The following is a 27,423-nucleotide window of genomic DNA, read 5'->3' on the forward strand; positions in this document are numbered from 1 at the left end:
TTAGCAGTAATAGAGTAAATCATATTACTCTTGAGAAAATTACAAATCATGGAAAGTGATGAGTAATTTCAAAAGGTCAAGTATTCTTCATTCATTGATTCTTTATTGAAAATGATATCTCATATGTTTTAAACTTATGATTAGCTTTACTAATCATAAAACAATAACTTAATACATAAATTATGCCATCTTTGAAGTAAATTAATAAGACAAGACTAATCTGAATATATGTCTCTGGACTTTTATTCAACTGTTCTTGGTGAAGTTTTCCTGCTTGAATAGCTCTAAAAGACTATCCTAAATTGAAAGTCAGACACATTAAAGATACTAGTATGATCTTTATGCTCCTAAGATCAGCCCTTCCCCAACGTCAACCTCTTTTCTAGATCTTGAGTTCCTGTAAAAAGATAATTTTTACAAAGGGAAAAATCATGACTTTTGCATAAGTACAAAATGAATATGTGTCAAAAATTTTACTTAACTAATTCATGAATGAGGGAACTAGCAAGGTGTCATAAACTGGTTAAAAAAATAATTCAAGGAGTATATGCATATATGTTCAATGAGGTATGCTAAAATGAAATTAACACATGCAAAACTGACATTTTTCACAGGAGAGGGGGAGTTATGCACCCCCACTGGACAAAACTACTTTTCATTTCTCTGAAAGAGGATTATTTGCATCACTATTAATTTTCCACAATGTATCAAACTATGAAATACCCTAAAGACTTTGAAAGATGCAGACCTCCATCCATAAAATCAGATAACCTGATAATTTTTTGCCATTTCAAACTCCTTCACAACTTTTTTTCCTGACCAAAGCTAGAAAAGACATAGAAAAATATGTGTAGAAGTAACTTAGAATGTTCTATTAATTTCTTGAAATAAAGAGCAATCAATAGAAAAGTCTCAAAATTGCCTTAGTAGGGTACAGTTGTGTTTAGGATTGTAGCAATCTTAGAAACTCTCGCGTGAAGCATACCAGAACAGAGGGCAGAAGAGATGTTTTTGATGTCTCTCTCTTCTTGGATCTTATATTCTCCTCAACCTCCCACTAACTACTCACAGTATCCACGATGTATAGTGCTGTCAAGTTGAATCAAGGCCATTCTTATTTTGGATTTTCAATCAAGACTTTATTGTATCATTACTTCTGATGGACTATGAGAAGCCTATGAACAGGAAAAATCGGGAAGACTGTTATTACTGCTCTTATACCAAAAATGCCTGCAACAAGACAAGAAACAAACAAGAACAAAAACTTATTCACGCAATTTTCAAGCAATTCTGTCTTAAGGTTTGCAAAACATTCTGCCTTAAATTAATGTGAAATCCCTGACAAAGAATGGGAGAGAAGGAATTCTAAATTCTTCCAATTTTGTCTGAAAAAATGCTCAGTTTCCTGGCAAAACTATAAAAATATAATGCCTGTTAATATCTGTTATTTTAACAAAGTATTAGAGCTATGAATTAAAGTTTTATATACATGTAGACTTTTATATAAATATATATAACTAATAGTAAATATATTTATATAAATATATTTTATATACAAATTTATATTAATATAAAATGTTTATATATATACAAAACTTTAATTATATTTATAATAAAGCTTTAATAAATATATACCCATCTTGCCAGCCTTGTCCATCTTCTTCATGCCTTGGTCTTTACATTCTCAAAACTTTTTTTTTGTAAACAAAATCCCTGGCACTCAAATTATTATCTTAGAAATGAAATGAAAGAAATTGTTTCAGAAAGTAACAATGGCATTCCTTTCTCTTTGCATTTCTGCATTAATAATGTAAATTCTTCCAGAAGCAAAAACTTGTTTTAATTAATAAAGGGAAAGTTACACAGAATTTGAAAAATAAAACATTTATTAGTATTTTGATTTATTATTTCCCATTATATTTCTCTTCACTTATGCTGTATATTGGCACTGTTGAGAAAGCCAAATATATGTTCTCTCTTCCCTCTGTGTGAAAATTCCTCCTCCTTTTTCTCCTCCTCCTCTTCTTTCTACTTCTACTCCTCTCTTCTCTCCCCTTCTTCTTTTGATTTCTATCTACATTTACCTCTCCATAACCACCAGTTTTGCATTTGCCACCACCTGGTCAACCAAAACTCTTAGTTGAGAAATAGGTCAAGATGAGTCAATGAGTCAGAGCTTCTATAATATGACATTGACTGATGTATTGCAATTCTAATCATTGATCTAATGGTGACATGGCTCTGAGACTTGTACCAGTACATCCATGTTAAGTAGTAGCTTTATACAACTATAACTTCAATCAGCACATTTTTTAACAACTCCTATCAAAAGTGGGGGAGTCCTAGACCTTCCAAACCTCTACTGTGTGTAATGCATACACGTGTAAACATACATCATTTAAAATTGGCTCAAATACAGTATATTCAGAATTTTGGGGTGAAGTCTACGTTAATAACATTATTCTTTAGACCTACAGTCATTGAATATACAAATATATATACATCATATAAATATATATGTATATATATATGTGTGTAATTATACAACAGTATTTTCTCTATACATATAAAAATACATACCATAATATATGCATATCTGTAAAATATAAAATAGAGCTATAGAGTCCAAGTAATAAGATACACTTTCTATATGAATCTATTTTGTTCCTAAGTTTGGATAACAAATATAAGAAGCTGGTACTGCAATGAATAAATACATGTTTATCTCAAAAATATTACACCAGTCTACTACATATCTGAAGTCAAGGAACAAGAGTTCAGATAGCCAGAGAGAAGCCTATGTATTGAATGGGTCTTAATTGTGGACTTAATTTGGCTCTTTGATGGGATTAGGCAACTCTGCCCCCTTGTGGTGCTCAGTGGACTCGTAGCACCTGCAGATCATGTAAAAAGTTTGGAAGCAATTCTTAACTGTCATTGACTGTGCCTAAACATTAAAATCAAATGCCCAGAAAGTATTTTGATATTTATGGGGCCCAGGAGTATTGGGAGGAAAAACAGAAATCATTTCTGATTAGGGTAGAGAACTGCTGAAACAAACAAACAAAGTCTCAGTGGCTTTACACATGATTTGTTTCGCACTCAGTATGGGTATTTGTGTTAGGCAACCTCCCATAGTGATGCAGCAACTCAGGTTTCTGTCTTACAGTTGTGCTGTCTTCTAGGTCCTTTGAATTCTCTGCTGGATGCCCAATCTGGTCAGCAGTTGAGGAATAAAAAGAGAATTGTGTGGGAAGCTTTTGAAGGCCCAAGCCTCTAAATAGTATATGTGATTTTTATTGATATTCCACTGTCAAAAAAAACCTAACCACATAGTCGTACCTATCTACAATGGTGGCTGAAAATTGAGTCTAATTTGGTCAAGATAAACAGATATGAGTTTCGCCAAGAACTAGCTAGCCTCTGCCTCTTTTTCTACAATTAGGTCTCAGATGAGTATAGATCCCACTAATTGATTCATAACCCTAAAAAGAAATTAAACTGGAGGTAAAAAACAATGCACCCCTTAAAGAAAGTCATCATCAGTGATGTAAAAGGCCAGCAGAATAGGCCATACTGAAGATCATTATCCAGGTATCAGGAATAGCAGTGATAGGCTTTCACCCAACACGGTCTCCTTCCTCAGGTTATGCATTCTTCTCCCTTACCTAAGAGCTCATCATTCTGGGAAGTGAGGCAAATCACTAAAATCCCATGAGCTCTCAATTAGAAAATTCTCAGAAGAGCTGGTCAAATAAGTAGAGGGTGCTGGGGTGTAAAATACTGAGGTGTTTATTTTCCATAAAATATATCAATATATTAGAATACAATTAATACTGTGCAGTGAAAAAGATGTACCATCTGAAGGAAAACAAACTTGCTCTAAAAACAAAAGCAAAAGTGTAAAGGTGGATAGGTTAGTTTGATACCAAATCTGCTATCTACAAAAATAGTCTATCACTGAGTAAAACCTTGTCTCATTGATTTTGAAACAGGAAACTCAAAACCAAAACCTAATATTAGGCTTATGGGTAAACTTTTAGCTTCAGTATCCTGAGGAAGATACTGGGTACCATGTAGTCCCTCAGACCATTAATATCTTTCCTAGTATTGAGGCAGAGAGGAGGGAGAGGGAAAATACTCTTTTTTCTCCTACTACTACCCATTCTGATTAGCTATATGCTCTTTGCTTGGTTATAGTAAGTTATCTTCTGTGAACAGCATCATATACTTGTTCTTGCTGTCTTTTTTTCCTATTGGTGTTTGCTGCTTTTCTGTCTAACCCATACTGCCTCTAGTGGCAAGCACCTGAACCCTGACTCACTTGGGAGGGTGTATTTGTAAGTTCTTTGGAGTGCCATGTCCTAACCAATCCTCTAATTTGGAGACTTTGTATCAGGCTTAACTTCTATTTTCCTGCTTCTCCTATGTCTTCCATCACACAGTCTCTTGCTTCCACAAAACTATCTCCAGAAAACTGCTTTCTTGAGCTGAAATTGTGGGAAGCTACAGGCAGACAGCTGACATCCCAACTGTCTCAGCAATGACTATTTGATTTTCAAGAAACTCATACAAAGTTGTCACATTAACCACAGAAATGTAAATATGCCCTCACCCCTACTCCCAACAATATGACCTCTCTCAGGTCCATTATGTTTCTTTCAGGCCATTTTCCTAATGCCCCAGCTCTGTGATTTCAGAGGATGAGCACATTTCAGACAAAGGATTATCACCAGTCCTTGACTTGCTTGGAAAGGAGAGATTTGTTTACCTCCTGAATACTATAGAAAATGAAGTAAAGGGGTGATATCAAATGTTACCCTCACCAAAAGGAAGGGAAGGGTAAAGGGATGAGCAGCCCTCCATTCTTCCAGTCTGTTCCCAGGGAAGATCTCTGATTGGTCCATTGTATATAATTTGCACATTCATAGGCCAAATTCCTTGCTATGGATTTGTACTATGATTTAACAGGTTTGTGTAATATGCTCAGCCTTATGTCCATAATAGCGGGATACACCAATTGCTGCTCCAAAATAATCCTGGAAAATAGGAAGTGAAGTTTCACAAAGGAAATGCTCTTACCAGAGGAAAGAGAAATACTGTGAAGATAAAATTAAATATTTTTAACACATAAATAGAAAGAGAATATATGTGTAGATTTGCACACAGATTTCTACATATCTTATATAGTAATATAATGGTAGAGAGGAATAAAAATGTAATAGAAATGGGGCTCAACTTGAAGTTAGTAGACTTATTTAATGTCTTTTCCTGGTTCGACTGTTAATCATTCTCTGCCCTTAGGAAAATCTTATTTTCTTCTGTGATCATTTCTGTCTTCCTAAAATCAAGGTTTGGACTACATTAGAAGTCAAAATCAATTTCATATGGGTACTAAAATTATAACACAAATGTATGACATTGGCAAGGTAGGGCTATCCATCTAGCCTCTCTTTATTTGCATATTGAACAAAAGAGAATAAAAGAAAAACGTTCTCTCGTTTTCTTGAACTATGCAGGCTTCTAGGTACATCTGCCATTTTATAAACTTTGAGAGTTAGGCAAAGACAAACTATCTATCCAGTGAATACTCTTATTCTCTCTTTCACACTGTAGAATTGAAGGAGCTGCAGGCAGGGACTTCATTTCTCAGCCCGACCCTTGCATCTAGGTGGCATATGGGGCTTGTTACACCAAAGGAATATCAGGAGAAATGGTGTGCATCACTTCCAGGTCATGGAATTACACAGATGCAGAATTATGAAATGTATATACTATGTACACCCTTTCTTTTCCCTTCCACTAAGTGGTCACAGATGATCTCAAAATCTGAGGGCATCTAAAAGTCACAAGATGAAAGGAAAATGAGTTCTTAAATCACCACTTGGAAGAACATACACACTGAACTATAACATAAAAAAGAAATAAAATTATTTTGGGTTAGGTCACTGAACACTTTCTTGTTTCTCACAGAAACTAACCCTGCTCTAACGAATATAAAACTGAAAAGGGAAGAGAGAAATTGTTTATATATGTACATGGTGATAAATGGTAAGAAGACACTGTTGTAGTGTCTTGGAGACCACAGTGAATGATTGGGACAATCTTGAACCAAAGAGCATATACGAATTTTCTGTTTTTCCTGCAAGAGTTTGAATTCCAGTAATTGTGGAATTTTTATCTATTTTGTTTATTTAATGTTCTGAGCAACTAGAAGAATATTATGCAGAATAGGCTATAAATAGATATTAGTTTGAATAAACAAATGAAGGAATAAATATCATATATAAAGGAGTCAGTTGCTAACAGCTGTAGTACATTGCTGTTATTCAATAACGCAGATTTTCTTTTGTCAGATTTTTTTCCTTTTTCAAGAAAAGTTGTAAATGTGGATATTTTATATTGATTCAAAACATTTGAAAACACTTTATAGACCAAAGAATAATTTCTGTGAGTTGGAGTCAGCCCACTGGCAGCCAGTTTGTGACCTCTGAATTGTAGTATTGATTCTCAAACCTGGATGAGCTGAGTGCTCTTGAGAATCCCTTTGGGAGCTCTATGCTAAAATTTAAAAAAAAAATGTTGGTTCTCCTTTCAACCTATTAATTAGTATCTCTAGGGGCACATTTATATATATATATATATATATATATATATATATATATATATATATATATATATATATATATATATATATATATATATATATATCTTAAAGTTTCTCATGTGATTTTCATATAACCTGCCTAGAATTAATCCATGGAATAGTACTAGGAATCACTATATTATATGACTCCAACTTGTATGCTAAAACTTATATTTTCTGGCATAAAACCTAATAAGAAATCAGACTAAATTATGATAGAATTTTAGAACCCCAATAATTTATACAAAGAAAGTTCTTCTTTATATTATTTCATTAACATCTTACCTTTTTGCATTCATGAGAATTTCTAGAATTTCTTTCATATTACTAACAGTCAAAACATATCTAATCTCCATAATGTTACTATGTATTATCAGAGATAAGTTATAAAGATACTGAATAAATCTATAATATATTCAATACCTACAAAATGAATGAAGCCTTAGGTAAATTGAAAACACCAGTGTTTTCCAATACTTAAAAGTAATAGTTACCAGATTTCATCAACCCACTTTCTTTGACTATGGAACAACGTTCATCTTAACAGAGTTGGAGCAAATATTAAAAGAAATATTTGAATATGAATGTGAAAATAACACCCACTACCAAATATTGATTTGAAATATCAGTAATTTTTACAAAATTTAATTAAACTAAGTTAAAGAATAATCAGTTTACATTTTGTCTCACATCAGGGATCTTTCAGTAATAAATTGCATAGTATCAAATTATGACCCATGTATTTATTTAAATTGATCATTTCCATTAAATATATTGAATGAGCTATGATAAATTGGTGCGTATTTAATCACTGCACTGAATCTGATCCAGTTGTAGCTGACTCTAAATGTGAAACATTCATTCATTTAATAATTGTTTATTGAGTTCCTTAGGGTAGCTGATCAGTATTCCAAGCATGGGAGGTACAAATAATGATAAACAATTACATTCCCTGCCCTATTTGAGTTCATATCAGAGAAGTTGGACACTAAGCCAATAATTACATAAATAGTGATTGAATCACAACTATGATGATTGCAAGAAGATAAAGTCCAGTGGCTTGAACACCTATATTTTGGTCAGGGATAGCATATAGCCTGTGAGGTTAGGGAAGATATATGTAAAGAAATATCAGACTCAAAGTCTGAGTTATCTAGGTGAAGAGGGGGCAGAGTGGAGCAGAAACGTGTCAAGAGAGAATAGATGATGAGTGAAAGAATGTAACATGTTCTTTGTAGTTGGAGTAACATGTTCTGAAATGAAGGTATGAAGAACCTAGATTTTCAAAAGGAGATTAAAGAAAACTCTTGACTAGGTTTCAAGTTATCAGGAAATAAATATTTCTGGGGATTTTCATTGTTTTTATAAGATTATTTCCTGAGTATAAATTGGAATGTAGGGAGAGAAGAGGGGATATAGACATAACATTAAAGTGCAACAGAAGAGTCCAAGAGAAGATAGTGACTTGCCCAATAAGTATGGAAAGATGTGTGCTGATTAAAAAAAAATAAAATTTAAGAAATAAAGAATATAGCACTTCCTTAAAGAAGTCTAGGCTGAATCTTTCTAATCTAAATTAGGTCACCTTACAATATTTTAAAATGCACAGCCTATCCCCTTTATAAAATTTGTAAATGCAATCTTATTTATGTGATATTTTTAAACAATTGTCCTTCACTAGTTGGTAAGGTCCACAAGTACAGGTTCCATGTCCTTTCTATTTGTCACTGAAGTCACCATTTATGACAGAGTTTGGCAAGGAACACTTTTTGCCTAAATTATTTTGATGGGATTGGAAGGGTGATCTGGAAAACAGAGAAATAAAAGATAACTTCTAGGTTTCTGACATAAACAGCTAGAAGTGTGATGTTTTTTTCTAGGAGAAGGGAAGATTATTAGGTCTGTTCTGAATGTACGGATGTTTAGAGCTCTGAGGTATCTAAATAGGGCTTTTGAGGAGACAGTTAGATGTAAGGTTCTGTGATTTAAAACAGACATCTGAGGGATATACATTTGGGATCTGTCAGTATGCGAACTGTGTAAGAGGGATGGAGACTACATCATTTAAGCAAACAGTATAAGGTAAAAAAATCCTGGGACAGAATCTTGTGAAACTCCAAAATGTAGAGCTCTTAGAAACAAAGAGAATTGTCAAAGAAAACCAATAATCCGAAGCCTGACAGGTAGGAAGAAAAAACAAACAAACAAAAAGAACTGTGTATTTTTCTAAGAATCTAAAAGAGGAATGTGTTTGAAAGGAGTCATTAACTGGGTCAAATAACTGTGCGGTCAAGTGAAAAGGGAAACTCTACAAATATTCATTAGCTGTATTTGTTTGAGACCGTGTCAAAATGCTTGACTTCTTTCCTCTGCAGCCCCATAATCACATGTCACTTGAATTGTCACCATCCATCTACCATAATACACTCAGTAACTAAAGCCAGAAATCTGGGTGTATTCATTGATCCTACTTTTTCTCTACTTCCTAAGGCCTTGTTCTTTAAGCAATCCTGGCCCTTCAACCTCCAAAATGTATCTGCATCTCTCCCTGTCTCTGACTTAGCCGACCACTGTCCTACTTCAAATTATCATTATCACTTACCTAGGCCACTCTAACTGTCCCTGTTCCTGCCCTTGCTCCCTGCATCCCTTCATTCCATTCAACATCTTAAAAGACAAAACCACATGCTATCTCTTCCCTACTTAAAAAATTTTCAGTGACTTTACAACTCTAATAAAACCCTAGCTTCCTACCAATGATTCTAAAGCATTCCTGATCTAGAGCCTGATTAGTTGCAACCTCTTCTCTTTCACTGGCCTCCCTACTCTCTAAACTCTGTTCCTATTAGCCTTTGTAAAAAAATTTCCAAGAACACAACAAACTCTTTGTCACCTTATGGTTTTGGTCATGCTTGTGCCTTTTCCAGGAATGTTTTTTTTCCTCAGATATGATTGGATTTAAATCTCAGCTTGTCCTCTATTAACAACAACTAACAAAAACTTCTCTTACTACTTAGGTAAGTAACCCCATTCTACACCAGATCACTTTTCTTTAAGATTTATCTCTATTTGTAAACATCAGTATTTGCCTACTTATGCTCTGTCCGTTACTAGAGGAGCAGTGTGGCCTTTGCCATCCTGTTCACAGTTGCATTTCCCAACCCTATCGCAGTGTCTACCAGAGAGTAAGCATTTGATATATAGTTGCTGAAATGAACTGAATTAGTTAGAGCTGCGTTACTGAGGTGATGGGAACAGACTCTGTGTTGGGGAGGGTGGGGTGGTGATTGAGTAGTAAAGAGAAGACCTAGTAAAATGTGACGGGAAGGAGGGAAGGAGGGAAAGGGGGAAGGGGGGAAGTTGACAGTAGCTTTAAAGAGCTGTGTTCACCAGAGAAAAATTTAAATTCTCTTTTAATGGGTATTATAGAGAGAAGGAGTAAGAATATATAGCAGAAATAGGTTAATATTTGATAGTGAAAGATTACTGACAAGGCAAGGGGGGGTGGTCTGTGATTCAGACACCGGTGAAGGGATTAGCCATTAATACAAGGACAAATTCTTTTGTTAAGACAGAAGCATAAAACTTGGGAAGGGAATGGTTGGTATGCAGTGTTTCTGAACAGTTCCATAAATTTTCAGTTAGGTAATGATTTCACTTTTGCTTCTGATGATCCTTTTTATCCTTATTTTCTATTAAAAGCCTATGGTTACTTCATCATTAGAAAAATTCAAATTGATAATTTCAGTTCAGTAGGTTAATGGAAAATCTTCCTTATATCGTATTGTAGCTGGTGGCATACACTTCTGATATTAAATTAAAGCAAAACTGTCCCACTAATTCAAATAAAATAAATCTTCTTTATTCTGTACATAGGTCTCAAAATGCTGGAGTATATTACTAAGATATTAAAGAGAGGTATTGTGTTCTGGCTAAATTTGGAAATGCTATTAATTCTCTACATATAATTTCTACTGCCTGTCAAAACAGTTTAGTCAGTAAGTTTTATAAACTGGTTTCTGAATAAATGCATTTCTCATTATTTTTCAAATATTGCATATAATTCCCGATTGCCTCCATTCACACTTTCTCACACATATAATCTTATGCCTTAAAAACCTCATGAAATCCTTATGTGAGAGGTTGTCAACTCTGATAATTAGCAATAATGCCTTAAATATCTACTACTGAATGGGTTATTCAAAAATAGAGGAAAGGGCTTCCCTGGTGGCACAGTGGTTGAGAGTCCGCCTGCCGATGCAGGGGACACGGGTTCGTGCCCCGGTCTGGGAGGATCCCACATTCCGCGGAGCGGCTGGGCCTGTGAGCCGTGGCCACTGAGCCTGCGCGTCCGGAGCCTGTGCTCCGCAATGGGAGAGGCCACAGCAGTGAGAGGCCCATGTACCGCAAAAAAAAAAAAAAAGAGGAAAAATTAAATTTTAAGAATTTCCTTTGCTAATTTAGATAATTTATCATTACATAACTTCATTTTCTATAGGGAGGTCAGTAGGTTCACTAACAGAAGGAAATAAACTCATTATTTAGGCTCATTCATTTTTGCCTTGTTGATGAGCTGAAAACAGTAGATACACCCAGAGAGCTTTTTAATTGATAAGTCCTGGACGTTGTTCTAGATCAGAATTGAAGTGTGTAAATATGCAAGTAAAAAAATGGATATAATAGGTATACTGCAGATGGTTTCCTGGGAAGTTTGCATCTATTTTATCCCTATGTCTCTTCTTAGCGAGAGCTCACAAAAGAGCAAGCAATAATATATCAGAAAAAAATATTCACCAAAGAATAGTACTGACCTAAATGTATTGAAGAATAACTAAGCCAGATGTATGAACAGACTTCCTTCCTGCATCAAAAAGCCATGACGTTTGACTTCCAGAAACAAGTAGGAAGTTTGGTTGGTCTGTAGGTCTCAAGCCTTTCCTCCACAGAGCACTCCTCTTCCTGCTTCTTCAACTCTGCTCTGGAACTCACTCTTCAGTGTGGTGTTGACCTGTTGTTTTTAAAAATGAGTAATATATATGGACTGAATATCTGTGTCCTAATAAAAAAGAAAATAAATAATGAGTAATATAGAGGTTAGTGAAACAAGCTGCAGTGACCATTCTTCTGGCTTGTCCAAAGATGATACTTAATTATTTATTTCCTTCACCACCCTTTCTAAATTTTCCTCACCCTTGGTAAATACTTCAGCTGGGCCAAATGACTTACCTGATGGTATAACATAGACCTCAATTACAGAGTGGTCTGGGACCTTGCTCTTCTCCTTGTCAGCCTCTAATTGACAATGTCTTGTTCACTGTTACCACCAGGAATAGAAGCATGGAAAAACTTCCATGTGAATTTTAGACCTATTGCTCTCTGATGATATTATGTAGCAATAACCCTAACTTCTCAACGTGGTCAGAGTCAATTACATCTTCTAGCATGTTACCTCATTTCTATGTCTACAGTCTACTAGCATGAGAAGCCCAAAATACCCTGATCACAGTGGTTTTAGGTTCAGTAATCCTTACTACCCACTGGTGGAAGGATCCTGCTCCTGGGATCTAAAACCAGTAATCCAGCATCCTTAAGGTAATGATATAGGAAGAATGAATTCTACTGGATAGTTAGTGGGAATAGTGGTGGGAGAGGTCAATTCTAACTTTTTGTTTTCTAGACCCATCTATTCTAGCTTTTGGGGACACAGCAATATATGGTCTTTGGTTCAATAAATATACCATATACCATCCTGGAGGAAAGTATAGCAACCCAGGCTGGCATCAACCCTTCTATAGGCAATTCCAAATTTCCATCAGGTTGTCTGCTTATATATGATGCAGTGTATTGTCGTGAATCTTGTGGACATGTATTCTTTGTCACACCTCTTTCACTGTGAAATGTGTTTCTTTGTCTGAGACAATATTATGCATTATTTCATGTCAGTAAATAAAACATTGTAAATCCCTAGGATTGTGGTGTTGCTAAGGCATTACGTATAAGAAAAGCATACCGCCATCTGGAATAGGTGCAACTCTAGGAAGGATGAATTACTGATGCCTAGAGTGGAAACGTTTTGATGAACTGGCTTGCTATCCAGTGCTGGTGGTTCTCTTAGAGGAGAGTACCATATTGAGGGCTTAGTTTTGATCTCTGCAGCTGATCAGTTGGTCTTCAGCAACAGCACCCTTAGTGAAGAGTCCCTGATGTTAAACCAGTTCATAGCTTCCAATCTGCTACTTTGTCCACTCCATTTGGGGTGCATTGCAGAAGCTACCTCTATGTTATGGAGGTATTTGGCAGGTTGAAGATTCTGGGGTTTGAAAATTCTTCTCCTTAAAGGACAAAATAAATTGGATAGTGAAAATAGTTCAGTTGAAAACAGTGAAATGACAACAGTGAAAACAGTTAGGGAATGTGGTAGTCAATTTTATGTGTCAGTTTGGCTAGAGGGTGCCCAGATTAAACATTATTTGGGGCTGTGTCTGTGTGGGTGTTTCTGAATGGGATTAGCATTTGAATTGGTGGATTCAGTAAAATAGATTGCCTTCCCCATTGTAAGTGGGCATATTCTAATCCTTTGAGGGCATGAATAGAACAAAGGCACAGGAAGGAAGAATTTGCCACTTTTTTCCCCTGCCTCACTGATTGAGCTGGGTCCTCTTATATTTTTGGCCATTGCTCTGGGATTTACATCATCAACTCCCCTCATTCTAAGGACTTCAGACTCAGATTGAATTATACCAGTGGCTTTCCTGGGTCTTCAGCTTCTCATGGGACTTCTCAGCCTTTATAATCACATTAACTAATTCCTCATAATAATAAACCTCCTTTGATGTCTACTTCTATAGATCTTATCTATATCTATGCCTATATATCTACATCTATATTCATATTATATAATATGCAGATATCTCCATCCTATTGATTCAGTTCTCTGGAGAACCCTGATTAGTACAGTAAAGACGTTCAGATATCTATAGATTCTATCTAGAAAGTCTTTCAGGAAATGACACCTTCAAGTGAGAATAGTCCTTGGGTCAAAATAATGGGAGCAACTTGGAGTTTTCAGAAGACAAATCTATGTTTAGAAAAGATATTGGATGAACATATAAAACTGGAAATAAAAATAAACAAGAGACCTAACGTTTATTAAGCAAACCATATTATTCAACATGCAATATCCCCAATGATATATAACATTTTTCATACGATTTCATTCCAGTTGCCTTTCAAAATTAGTATTAATATCACCACTTTATAGGTAAGGCAATTTAGGCCCCAAAACACTTACCAAAACACCTTAGATTACACATTAATGATAGAGACCTGGCTGTTATTCAACTTAGGACCATTTTATTTCAATGCTTATGCTCTTGCTGAGTGAAAGAAACCAGACAGAAAAGAGTACAAACTGTATGATTCCATTTATATTAATTTTTTTATAAAATTCAAACTAATGTATAATGAAAGAAAACAGATCTGGGAACCACAGGTAGGAAGGGGGATTGAGTGTAAGGGGCACAAGGAAACTTCTGGGGGAGATGACAATGCTTTTATCCTGATTGTGGAGAACGGTTTCATGGGCACATATATTTGTCAAAACTCCAAATTGTACACTTTAATTGAACATAATTGTTTACCTAGTGGTGTAAATTATGCTTAATAAATGACAGTTTTTATTAGTTATAAAAATAAGACACTCGTACATGTACTGAAAACACAAGATAGTATAAAGAAAATAATACAAATTATCCAGAAGTGATCTCTATTTTAGTTTTCCTTCATACCTTTCTTCTAAACATGAATATATGTGATTGTTTGTATAAATTTAAACTTTTACTAAATATACACTCAATCTAATAATAGATTTTATATTTCAGCAAATTTTGCTTATATACACACTTTAAGCAGAAAAGCTGTAAGTACTGTAAACTTCTCAGAAGTGAAAATATTTAAAGGAAAGCAAATTCAAACACATGTTGCAAACACAAAGATATTCTCTCAAATGAAATGGATAATTTAAGCAATAGGGTAATATTTTCCAAAATATGAAGTGATTTTATTGAAGCTATAGTGATATAGACAATGCATATGCGGATATACTGTGAAAAACAAAAACATATAAACAAAAAGAGAGCTTTTTAATTGTCACTTGTCTATACTTACCAAAAGCCATAACAAAATTCACATTACCCATTTAGTTATTTTACTACAAGTTATTCATGAGAAAATCAATCAGCAATTCAGCCAAAATCTAGGTAAAAGGATGTTTATTCAGTACTTTTTTAAAATAGCAAAAAATTACATAACTTGTCAACAATAAAAGAGTGATTATGATAAAGAAGCCAGTCTCCATAATAAATAGTACTTCAATTCACATTAAACTAATGCAAAAATTTTTATATTTGTCTTCCTGTTTAGACATTATATACCAGTTATAGATCTGAAGTATTTATTGCACAAATCACGTGACATGTTATGAGTCCCACATTTAGCTTTTAATTACTTTATAAGTACAAATCTATTTCTCCCTTTCCTAACTGGGGATATGCTCTCTTACATCTCATACCTATGGTCACAAGGCTCTTGCCCTCCTCCTGACCTCAAGACTAATGTCAAGGGGGTCATTGATTGTATTTTTTTATACAAAAAGTCTATTTTAATGTGGGAAGGTATTGCTGACTGGTAAGTGTGTCTCTCCTTCCTTTTCATAATTCAGTTCTTATAAAGGACAAGGTCTTCTTTTTAATTTCTTAGTCTGTGATATTATTTTTCCCAACATTTGTATACATTGTTTTACAAAATTATGATATTATGAAGGCATTTTAGTCACAGTTTCCTATAACTATTTAAAGGATTATGAATATCTTTGACATATAATACTAGGTTAAAATGACAGTGCACAATTCTGTATCCAGCCTAAAGCAGGGAAATAAAGACTAGTTCAAGGTTGAATAAAGCAAATACCATAATGATGGGTTTTTGAGAGAAGTATATATTTGTAATTTCACCTCTGAATTGATTATAGCTGTAATTGTATTTCTGTATTGCTTATGTTTTAGTTTTTTTTTATTATTATTTGGTTTCGGGTGTTTGGTTTCTGTTTTTTTTTTTTTTTTTAAGCATACAGCAATGTTGGGTAATATTCAATTTCTTGTTCAAATACCATCTTTCAGCTCCTACTCCAGGATCTAGATTCTGTTAGTCCTTACTGTTAATTTGTACCTTCCAGAATAAGTTGTTTTTAACCAGAGATTTATCTCATACTGCAAAGGTTTTACCAAGGTGTACAAAAGCACAGTTTAAATAACTGCATCACTCCTAACAAACAGTTATGAAGGACCTACTATGTTCAGAGCACTACAGTGTAAATTCTGGAAATTCTAAGATAAAATACAGAATGCCTATGACATAACTTGAAAACAATGCTGAGAAATAAACACATAATTTCAATGCAACATAAAAATGCTTTGAACAAGTAAAAATTTACTGAAATTGGGGGTCACAAAACACATAAAATATAGGTTGGATGGGGAAAGTTAGCAACATTTTTTGGATAACTGAGTTTTGAACGATGAATTTAATTTTACTATTAAAGAATCAATATAACAGGAAGATTAAGTATAATGTGCAAAGACACACTCACAGAGAGACTGAGGATGTGTTTAAGGAGATAGAAATTGTTCCATGTGGCTAAAACATAAAGTTCAAGATGCCAAGTGGAAATAGATGAGGTTGATGAGACAGGAAGATGTCAACTCACTAAGGGACATAAATGTTGTAAAAATAATTTTTACCTCCTCTTGAAGAAGATAGAGAAAATTGAAGAATTTTCATCAGAGGAATGATATAAAGAGTTCTGCATTTGATATGGTCATACTGGCAACAGTGTATATGAACTTGAGGTAGGTGAAGATTACAGGAAAATACTGAGTAGAAGGCTGTTGTAGTAACTTACTTGGAAGATAATGGAGATCTGACAGTGCCAATGAAATAAAAGAGAATAAACTAAAAAGACTGCAGTAATGATAGTTAATATGTGTAAAGTACTCACTATATGCCAGGATTTATTCTAAGTGCTTATAATTTATAATTAATGCACTATATGCATTAAGTACTATTGTTCTTCTCAATTTATAAATAAGAAAATTAAAGCACTGAAGACATGAATTAATTTGATCAGGATTACATAGCTAAAAAAGTTCTAGAATCCAGATTTAAAGACAGATATTTAGATTCTAGAGTCCTTGCTCAGAACCGTTGTAGCAGATCAACTTGCTTAATTGAAGAAATAAAAGTCAAAGAACAGGGCTTCCCTGGTGGCACAGTGGTTGAGAATCTGCCTGCCGATGCAGGGGACACTGGTTCGGGCCCTGGTCTGGGAGGATCCCACATGCCGCGGAACAACTAGGCCCGTGAGCCACAACTACCGAGCCTGCGCGTCTGGAGCCTGTGCTCCGCAACAAGAGAGGCCGCGATAGTGAGAGGCCCGCACACCGCGATGAAGAATGGCCCCCAATTGCCGCAGCTAGAGAAAGCCCTCGCACAGAAACAAAGACCCAACACAGCAAAAATAAATAAATAAAAATTAATAAATTCCTACCCCCAACATCTTCTTTAAAAAAAAAAAAAGTCAAAGAACAAAAGACACAGTTTATTTACTAATAAGAATGGGTGGTAAAGATAATGGATTATTTATCCTAAACATTTAGCCTGTAAATGGAGTTATGCCATTATTTTAAGCTAACTACATATGTGAAGGAAAAGTCTATTTAAGGGTCTAAAGAATATAACGAGCACCTGAACATTTCCAGTGGTGACTTATTCCAACTCCTCTAAGAGTATGTATGGATAAAAAAGAAAAAAAGATTCAAAGAAATACTTTAAAATTCAAGTCCATAAACTACAGTACATATCATCACTGCCTGATGAATGCACTTGCTAAAATTTCATGCTTTTTCATCAAGACTGAAAATAACTTGCTTCTTTAAACTCTGTATTTTCCATTGACTCCTGGAGGAATAATGCAAAAATGCAAAAACAACATCATTTTTGTCACCTTGCTCATTGACTGGTAACAAGCTAATGGCTAACAAATAGCATGTAGTTAATCTTTTCTCCAGATTAATTCATGTGTACAAACAGGGTAGAGATACATTTCCAAATTAGTGTTCTGACAGCCAGTGTTCTCATGCATATTTTATAACAGTCTGATGTACTAACATTAGACATCCTCAGCACCTACCATCAGCAGGGAGGCCAGCAAATACTGTGAACTTCACAGAAGTACAAAATTTCTTGTAGTAAAAAAAAACTCTGTAGAGAGATTTAAAAAGAATGTCCAAATCCTTAAAATAATTTGAGCACAAACGAGGCTATATTTGTACAGTTGTCATCTATGCTATAAACAATGATATCATAACATGTTTCCAGAGGCCCTGTGAATCTAAATTCTACCTCTGGGCTGACCTAGATTCACTGAGAATATATTCTTTGTGCTGGTTTACCTCGCTGCTCCTTCCCAGAGTTTTAGAGCTATTTGTTCATAGCATTTGCCGACTTGCTCACACTGAATTTTCTCTCCCAGTTCAGTGTTTTTCAGAACACCAGATTGGAGGCACATGTGTTATCAACACTCTGTGAAGAGCTGCAGTGAACACTACTTTCATACTGGTAGTAACTGTTTGCTATTTAATTTTAAATCTACCTTCTGGCATCTAGGAAGGACCCATCTAAATCTGTCTGCCATGAAGAACACGGAGCATTATCACCTCTTCACAGCCTTCATCACAGTGAGGAGCTTCAGGCTATTGGATGTCATAATCTCTCAACCTGCCTCCTAAAAACCCAGTCTGCCTTTCTTGTTTTTGTTTTTTCTACTTATTTGTCTATCAGAGCAGTGTTGTACACGATGTGGTTTGTGAGAGATCCAAGCCTGGGGCTCCAATTAGAAAGGGTTGAATAGCCAGGATAACTGCAATCTGTCTACCATAAACATCTTAGGCTCCAAATGTGTTCACTGTTGAATAGACGAGAGGCCTAAAGGAGAAAAAGGATATTTGCTTAATCATTGCTGGTATGTAATTTAGGTTTTAACTTATTAATCTCTTGAAATAATGAAAATAATGGCACTTATTAGATGGTGCAATACCTTTAAAACATTGGGACACCTACTTGGATACTTTTCAATTGTAATTCTCATACTACATATTAAGACACATGGACTAGGGTAAAATATTTATTTTTATTTTTAATTATCCCTTGCTTGCCTGACTTTCATTTCACATGTTTAGATAATGGTTTAATATAAAATTTGTATAGCCACCACTTCCTATTTGTTAAAAAAAAATCAATGAAAAAACATAAACACTGTGTATTAGGATTCTCCAGAGAAACAGAACACCAGGAGTTATGTAGCTATAGATATAGATATATAGGTATAGCTAAAGGTAAAGGATATAGATATAGATAAAAGGATAGTGATAGAGAGGTTAGCGATAGAGATTGAGAGAGAGGGACATTTCTTTAAAGGAACTGGCTCATGTGATTGGGGAGGATGGTAAATCCAAAACCTGCAGTGAGGGCTGGCATGCTGGAGACCCAGGGAAGAGTTGCAGTTGGAGTCTAAAGGCAGTCAGCTGGCGGAATTCCTTCTTGCTGAGGGGAGTTGTCTTTGTTCTCCTAAGGTCTTCAACTGATTGGACGAAGCCCATCACATTATGATTGGAAGAAGCCTATCACATTATGGAGGGTAATCTACTTTAACATTCAAGAAATGTTAATCTCACTGGAAAAATAATAATAACCCTTCACACAAACATCTAGAATAATGTTGGACCAAATATCTGGGCACTGTGGCCCAGCCAAGCTGACACAAAGTTAACCATCACAAGTATCATATACATTTCAAAAGAAAATTGAGAATAGAACACATTCATTTGTCAGGATTCTTGATTATTATATTTATTAAAAGATATGGTATACCTAGTTTCCCCTTAACATCTAGCATTCTTTCCTTACAGGAACATTTTTGGTTACTTTATATTCTACAGTGGTTCCAGTTCAATTCGACTAAATTAAACACATGCCCAGAAGCAATATAGGGTAAAGTCAGAGCTAATATTTTTCATTATTAAGAAGGGACATGATGTCTCTCTCTTTTCTCATAATTTTTAACAATTTGCCAAATTGCAAAATGCATTAAAAATGTTCTTAGATATTGCCAAAAATCCTTAACTCACCTAGACTACTAACTTTAGCTGGCTCTTGATAAATTAAACAAGCTGAGGAGCATATCAGCTTCCTTTGTGAGATGTTTTTAAAACACCCTATCCCTTTTTGATTTTCTTGAAAAATAATGTACATTGTCTATAGATTTTTACCCATAACTTAGTGAATTTATAGAGAAATGAACACTAAATATCTAAGTATAGCATATGTTCTTTAAAGTGAAATTTTTTATCCTAAATTTCAATTTATTTCCTGCTAAAATGGAGAATTTGCAATTCTTTATCTAAGTTTCCTTATGTTCCCAGTGTTCTGTGCTTCACTATCCTCATCAATCCACATGTCATGCCAAAGGGTAAACCTACAGTTAAGCCTGAGGTATATGGGAATAACAGCTCTGCTGATTAAGGTCCTTAGTAAGTGTTTTACATTTATGTCCTTGATAATCTATTCAGCAAATCTATGAAGTAGATATTTTTCCCACTGCACAGCTGACAACACTAGGGTAACATAAGTTATCACTGTCACACTGTTAACATTTTTCATGACAAAGTCATAATAGGTATAACCAGGCTAAGTAAATTCTATCTCTGGGGTTTAAAAACTCAAAGGACTTAGTTTCTCTGACATGTTGTGGTTATTTTATTTATATAAGCACTATTACTAGGGTCACCAGCTAAAATTTAGGATGTCTGGTTAAATTTGAACTTCAGATAACACTGAATAATAATAATAATAATGTATGGGACATACTTTTACTTGAAAATTAGTGTTTATCTAATGTTCAAATTTAACTGGTCACTTTTTATTTTGTTAAATCTGACAACCAATAATATGAATTAAATATTATGTATGATTATAAAATCAGTCAATAAACACTCTGGAAACAAATCTCTTATCTCAGTAGATAAGTTAAATATTTTATTTTTCTTGTTTTTTAGGACCACACAATCACAATTTTTTGAATCTTTGACATCCCTCTTGTGCCCAGAACTTCTACATTCCATTGTTTCTTTCCATATTCTTTGTTCTCATTTTCTATCAACTTGTTTCAGTTTATTTCTCTCATATTTTTCTTGTAGTGGCTTGAATATTTTAAACATTGCAAATCAAAGTTATTGTTCCTTTCTTTCTAGTTGCTAAGGTGATCAATCATATTGAGTGAAAAAATATTCTCAGCATTTCTCAGATTAATTACTGCTGAATATTCAGAGTTTGTTTATAATATTTCAATTTGGCACTTTTCCATATGCCCAATGTGGTCAGAAGGCTGACCTCCAAAGAACTGAGGAATATTAGGATCACTATTTGTAAATTAATTGATGGCTATAAAATACATACCATTAACTTTTACTTGAAAGTTCAGATCACTCAGAAGTCTAAGGACAAAATTAAGTTATAAAATAAATGATATATTTAGCTTAATTATTCCTTAGCAAGAGCAAAGAGCTCTGCAACAAGTGGAACATTCCCAAATAAACAGGTCAACAAATTTTGGTTTTGCTCAAAGCACTTTGGAAAATGAATGGTATCTGCTTGTATGGGACTCTTGGTTGGTAGAATATCTTCTATAAGGAAATGTTCATTAAAATATTTTATATTTTATCTAAAACTGTATATAGCAAGATATCTATATTAGTTTCCTTCTATAATCAATCCATCAATCATAACAATATCCCTAAAGGGATTTTAGATTTAGATTTCTTTCTAAATAAAAGGGAAAATAAATTTCCTAGGATCTAGAAATCGACATTAAATATGACTTTAAATATTATTTATGGAAAATATGTATCATTTCAAAGTTAAAATTTCTAATCTATCCTAAATCATCCTTCTAGTACCAAAGAACATCTATTGGCTCAATTTTACTATGGTTTTCCTGAATCAGGGACCTGCATAATTCACATGTTCCTGGAAACCCTATCCTCACCTCTTAGACAATAATCACAGACCCCCTCTGGACACTCGGGCAAACATTCAATTTGTCTAAGAGATCATCAAAACTATTTCAATAACCCCAAGATTTACAGAAAACCCAGTATTCCCAAGTTGTCATTCATTTTCATGCCTCATCACCTAGACACTAATCTCCTTTGGGCTTTACATAGACTTAATCTCACACACCTTTCCCAACCTTTAATCATTCTAATCTGAAGCTCAGAATCCCCAATCCCCAAAATTTCTGCTTTCAAAAATATCCTTGCTGATGTTCCATTCATCTTCTTTCTTTAATTGATGTTGACCTATCTCTTCTAGAGTTGGTTGATTCCTCTTCAACCCTCCTGATTAATTTTTTTTCCCCTACTCCCCAGGCTAACATTTTTCCTAGAGACAGATTATATATTCACCTTGCTCCTCATTGCCACTTCCCAATAATTATTTTCCAACTTCTTTAAAACTGTTTCCTTCATTCAAAATTCATGATAATAATATCACCCATTGCTTTTTGCATTTGTTTACAAATTACCACCTCATTTCTCATTTCTTCAGTACTTTAGCAACTTAGTCTTATTAAACAGTAAAAAAACAAACAAACAAAAACCTTACTGTTGCTTTTTTTTCTTTACATTATTACTGTTTTATTTCTTGGTAATTCTGATATACTGGTAGAAGTTACTTCTAATACCTTCTACATTTCTAACTCATTTACCCTAATACTACAACTCCAAAAAATTTGAATCCATCAACTTATTTAATCCATTAATCTTACAAAATTCTCATTGACTTATTTCACCTATGATCTCAATTCACTCTTTATCTGGTTTATGTTAGACCAATCATCTCTTTAATAACTCCTTATATACACTTGTATCTCTCTGGAAACTCACACATTCTATTGTACATGAAGAGTGAACCCTGAGTCCAACACTCTTTCATATCTTCATCTAAATAGCTAACGTATGTGTATAAGTATAAAACTACATATAAAACTAGTCTAGTGTCAATTTAACTTGATGAAAAATAACATTGGCCCTTGGTGTTAGTTAGCAAAACTGTTGCTTTTACTCAGCTAGTTCACTCTCATAATCTCTTCAATGATTATTTTATACCTCTGTCTCCTCATATCTCATGTTCTTTTCCTTATTCCTCATTTTCAAGTAATGAAAATAAAAGCTATCAAAAGAGAATGCCTACCACTCCCACTAACAAAACCATCTACTGTCCCAGACTTCACTTCTTGTATTTTTCAAAGGATAAAGAGCTGGTAGTCATATCTAGGAGTACATCCTGCATTTGTTCACTGGCTTCCCTTATTTATCAGCTATTCATATGCTTCTCTTGTAATTGTCTGCACTTTCTCCCTAATCATTCATCATTCCCTCCCTACTCCCATCAGCATATACCAGAGATTCTCAAAATTTCTCATTTCATGCCGCCCTCAGTGTGTCTCATTAATTTTTTCATGGATCACAAGCCAAAACAAATATTTACCATTTCTGTTACCAAGCAGTTCAGTCTAAATAAGTTAATCAGTATTTATCTCCTAAAAATTTAATACCCCATGAAGTGACAATGCCATTTTGCCTGTTGCTCAGGCCCCAAATCCTGGCTTCCCTCTGTCACACTCCACATCCAAACTTACTGGCTCTAAATTGACAAAAATTATTGTCTCTAACTTCACAAATCAAAAATCTAGTAACTTCAACCGGTTCTACCACTACCACCTGACTTTGAGCCATCAGTAGTTCTCATCTAGGTTATTACAATAACCTCCTGCTTCTACTATTGCCCTCTACAAACCACACAGCAACAACAAAAAAGACCCTTTAAAACCTACATTCTTCTCTTTGAAACAATCCAGTGGCTTCTCATCTCAATCAGACTAAAATTCAAAACTCTCTGTGATCTCCCAAACACTTCTTTATCCCTTTGACTTCATCTCCTACCAGTCTCCTCTTCCAGCCACACTGGCCTCATTTCTGTTCTTTGAACATGTAAGCATGGTTTATCTCAGAGTTCTTGTATTGTTCTCCTGCCTGAATTGCTCTGCCCTTATATAAGGATTTTGGCTAATTTCCTCACTTTTTTCTAGTCTCTACTAAAAGCACCTTTTAGAAAAAACACCCTCAGTTTCTATCCCATCTAAAATAGTACCCTACTTATTCACTCAATATCTCCTTGCCTTGATTTTTCTTCATTTATCTTCATTAATCACCACACAAAAGAGTCTATGTTCATTTATTTATATCTGGTCTGTTACTCTCTGGCACCCCATTCAGAATGTAAATCTTCTGAAAACAGAGGCTTGCTTTTTTGTTGTTGTTACTGCTGTATCCTGGTTCATATTAAATTTTAATAGCTATTTTGATGCATGAATAGACAGACAATTGAATTAATTTTTTGAAAACATGCTGAGGCCACATTCAGTTTGTGATGATTGATTAGAAATTTTAGCAGCACAATGTCAGTGCACTTTATAAATATTTTAGAGGATAGGAAGGGACTTCATTTTGACTATATTATATATTCTCACAATGAGTAGTTCTTCAAAGTGTCGATAAACCAAGAGATCAGTTATTTCCTGTAGTATATGCAAGAAATTGCACTCAGATTTATATTTCTAGAGCTAGGGTGAAAGGTGAGTACTGATGGAGTTGAGGGAGAAAAAGTAAGCCCAATTTATGAACGGCTTCATAGCCACTTTGTTCCTCAAGGTCAGTGCCTTTAGGAAGTCAAATTACAGATCATGACAAGTTGTGCAGGAACCAGTTTTATAACGTCAACTCTTTTTACTAATCAGGCTGAATTGAGTCATTCACCTTCTTGTGAAAATAAATAATGCATTTTAATGCTTTTTGGTGTTAATATAGGCATTTTCCATTCAAATGCTAATGCACTTCAGGAAATCTTGTTTCCTATTATTTTATATGGCATAACTACATATAACAAACTTATCAATTATTTTAATGTGAGCAATTAAGCTTTCCATTCCCATAATTAACAATGCATAGCATTCCTAGTAATGTGTTTTCATGATCGTGGCTAACTGTATGCCCCTGATAATTTTTAATGAATTTGAGGTCATGTATATAGAAATTAATGGACAATAAACATGTAAATTTATTAGCTGAATTCAATTCAATGTCATTAGTTAAATGAATTTTACTATGCAAATATATTTTAAACACTTTAGTGATTACTAGTTTACCTACAGGTAGGTTCATTCACCTTCATATTTCAAAGCAGTATTACTAAAGAAATGTTGAATTAATTGTCAGTAACTGTAGGTAGAAAGCTTGTAATGACAAAAGGGTAATGAATATATAAAAGGATGGTCAATCTTACTAGTGGTAAGGAAATGCAAATTTAAATAACAGTAAGATATACTCAGCATTATAAGGAGAGCATATCCCACAATTTGGGGAGTACATTATGTAGGGCCACCATAGACAAATGTGCAAGTTGTTTATTTTATCAAGGGTGACAGTCCAAGGAGAGAAAGGGAGGAAGCCTGTGCTCCATTAGACAAGCCTCCTGTCCTGGAACAGAGCTGCATCTACCTAGAAGAATTAGTGCATTTCTTAATTCACATTAAGTTGCTCTGTAGACTGGTAGAATTACCTATAAATATTCTAAAAATTTTACGCTGTTAGACCTAGCACTTCCATTTACAGAAATCTATGCAATAACATTCCTGTTACATGTTGTTTGTTAAGGAAATATTTTTAATAGAGAATAAGGGGTAATTGAATTACCTATCAAGAGGGGAATAATTAAATAAGCCACAATATACATCTGTAGTATGGGCTATTAGTTTGCTTTTAAAAATAATAAAGTAAATCTGAAAGTAATATTATCAGAAGATATTAGTGGTATTACCATTAAGTGTAAAAGTTATGTAAAAATATTAAAAACCACAGTGTCACATACATTTAACTATAGTTACCTCTACACAAAGATACACATGGCATGTATATTTCTTCAGTTCTAAAGAATCCTCTATTCTAAGTTATGCAGTCTAAGATATTTTTAGAAGAAAAAGAGCACAGGACACTACATTCAACTTTTTTTAGGTAAATTAAAGTTTAAATAAATTAAACATTTACTTGTAGACTTTTTCATATAATTTAAAATATGAAAAATAGCTCTTAGTGAAAGAATATGTAACTTCTGTATTATGAGAAACATACACAGGAGAATACAAACTTGAATAATAAGAGTAACTATACTTGAATCATGAACAATCAGGTAAGTGGTTCATACTTATGGAGTAAGTCCCCTACATAGGAACCTTCAAGTTGCAAACTTTCAAAGATGTAAACATGCATCTGGTTCCAGCAAAGAACCAGAACCTGTGCTATCAATGTCAGGAGTGAGTGAAATTGAAGCTTACCCTCCATCTCCTATTGATGACGATTCTTCAGCTCTACCATCTCCCACCTCCTGTCCCTGCTCCAGTCAGTAACTGTTCTTGCCTGTTCACTTGATGCCAGCTCCTGTATACCAGCTCTTATACTGTACTTTTCAAGGTATTATACTGTAAGATTAAAAACGTTTTCTTTATTTTTTGTGTTCATTTGTTTTTTATGTATTATTTGTGTGAAAAGTATTATACACCTATTACAGTACAGTACTATATAGCCAACTGTGTTAGTTGGGTACCTAAGCTAACTTTATTGGACTTATGAACAAATTGGACTTACAAATACACGCTCAGAACAGAACTTGTTCATATGTAGGGGACTTACTACATTTTGAAACACATATATTGGCTAAGTTATCTGCACTGGTCATGTATAGCTTTTTAAATCATTTTAGGTCAATATATAAAGATAGTACAGATTGCTTAATTGGTTAGGGAGATTTTAATATATTATAATCACCTTTTAATAGATCATGGAAATAATAAAAAATCAGGGTATCCTAAAATATATGATACTTAAGTTTAAATTAATGGTTATGGTTTAAAATTAGTACTGTAAAACTTATTCACAATTTAATAAATAATATTTATTTATTTATATTATTATGTGCTTAACACTCTTTAAGGACTGTAATCCAATAATGGATAAGATTTACACTCTTCTTTCACTCATGAACATTATGCTAGAAGTATTCTTATATAATTATAAATGTACTAGAATTTTATTTTAAGAATATTTGACTAACTACAAAAATAGGTGTTATATTAGGCAATCCTGAAATCATCAGTGAATTCTCAAGAGCAGATGTTGAAATAAACTGAACAATAAATTCATAACCAATGTAAAATGTAAAATTTCTATCTTTATGTTGCTGAAATTTTCTGTAAAATAAGTTTATAAATATGTGTCACATAATCAAAACTACAATGAGGTATCACCTCACACCAGTCAGAATGACCTTCATTAAAAAGTGTTATTGTTACAAATAACAAATGCTGGAGAGGATGTGGAGAAAAGAGAGGTTTCCTACGCTGTTGGTGGGAATGTAAACTGTACAGCTGCTATGGAAAACAGTATGGAGGTTCCTCAGAAAACTAAAAATAGAGTTTCCATATGATCCAGCAATCCCACTCCTGAATATATATTAGGACAAAACTACCTCGAAAAGATACATGAACCCCTATG

This window comes from Mesoplodon mirus (assembly GCF_964341445.2).
Source record: "Mesoplodon mirus genome assembly, chromosome: 3".
Classification (NCBI taxonomy): Eukaryota; Metazoa; Chordata; class Mammalia; order Artiodactyla; family Ziphiidae; genus Mesoplodon; species Mesoplodon mirus.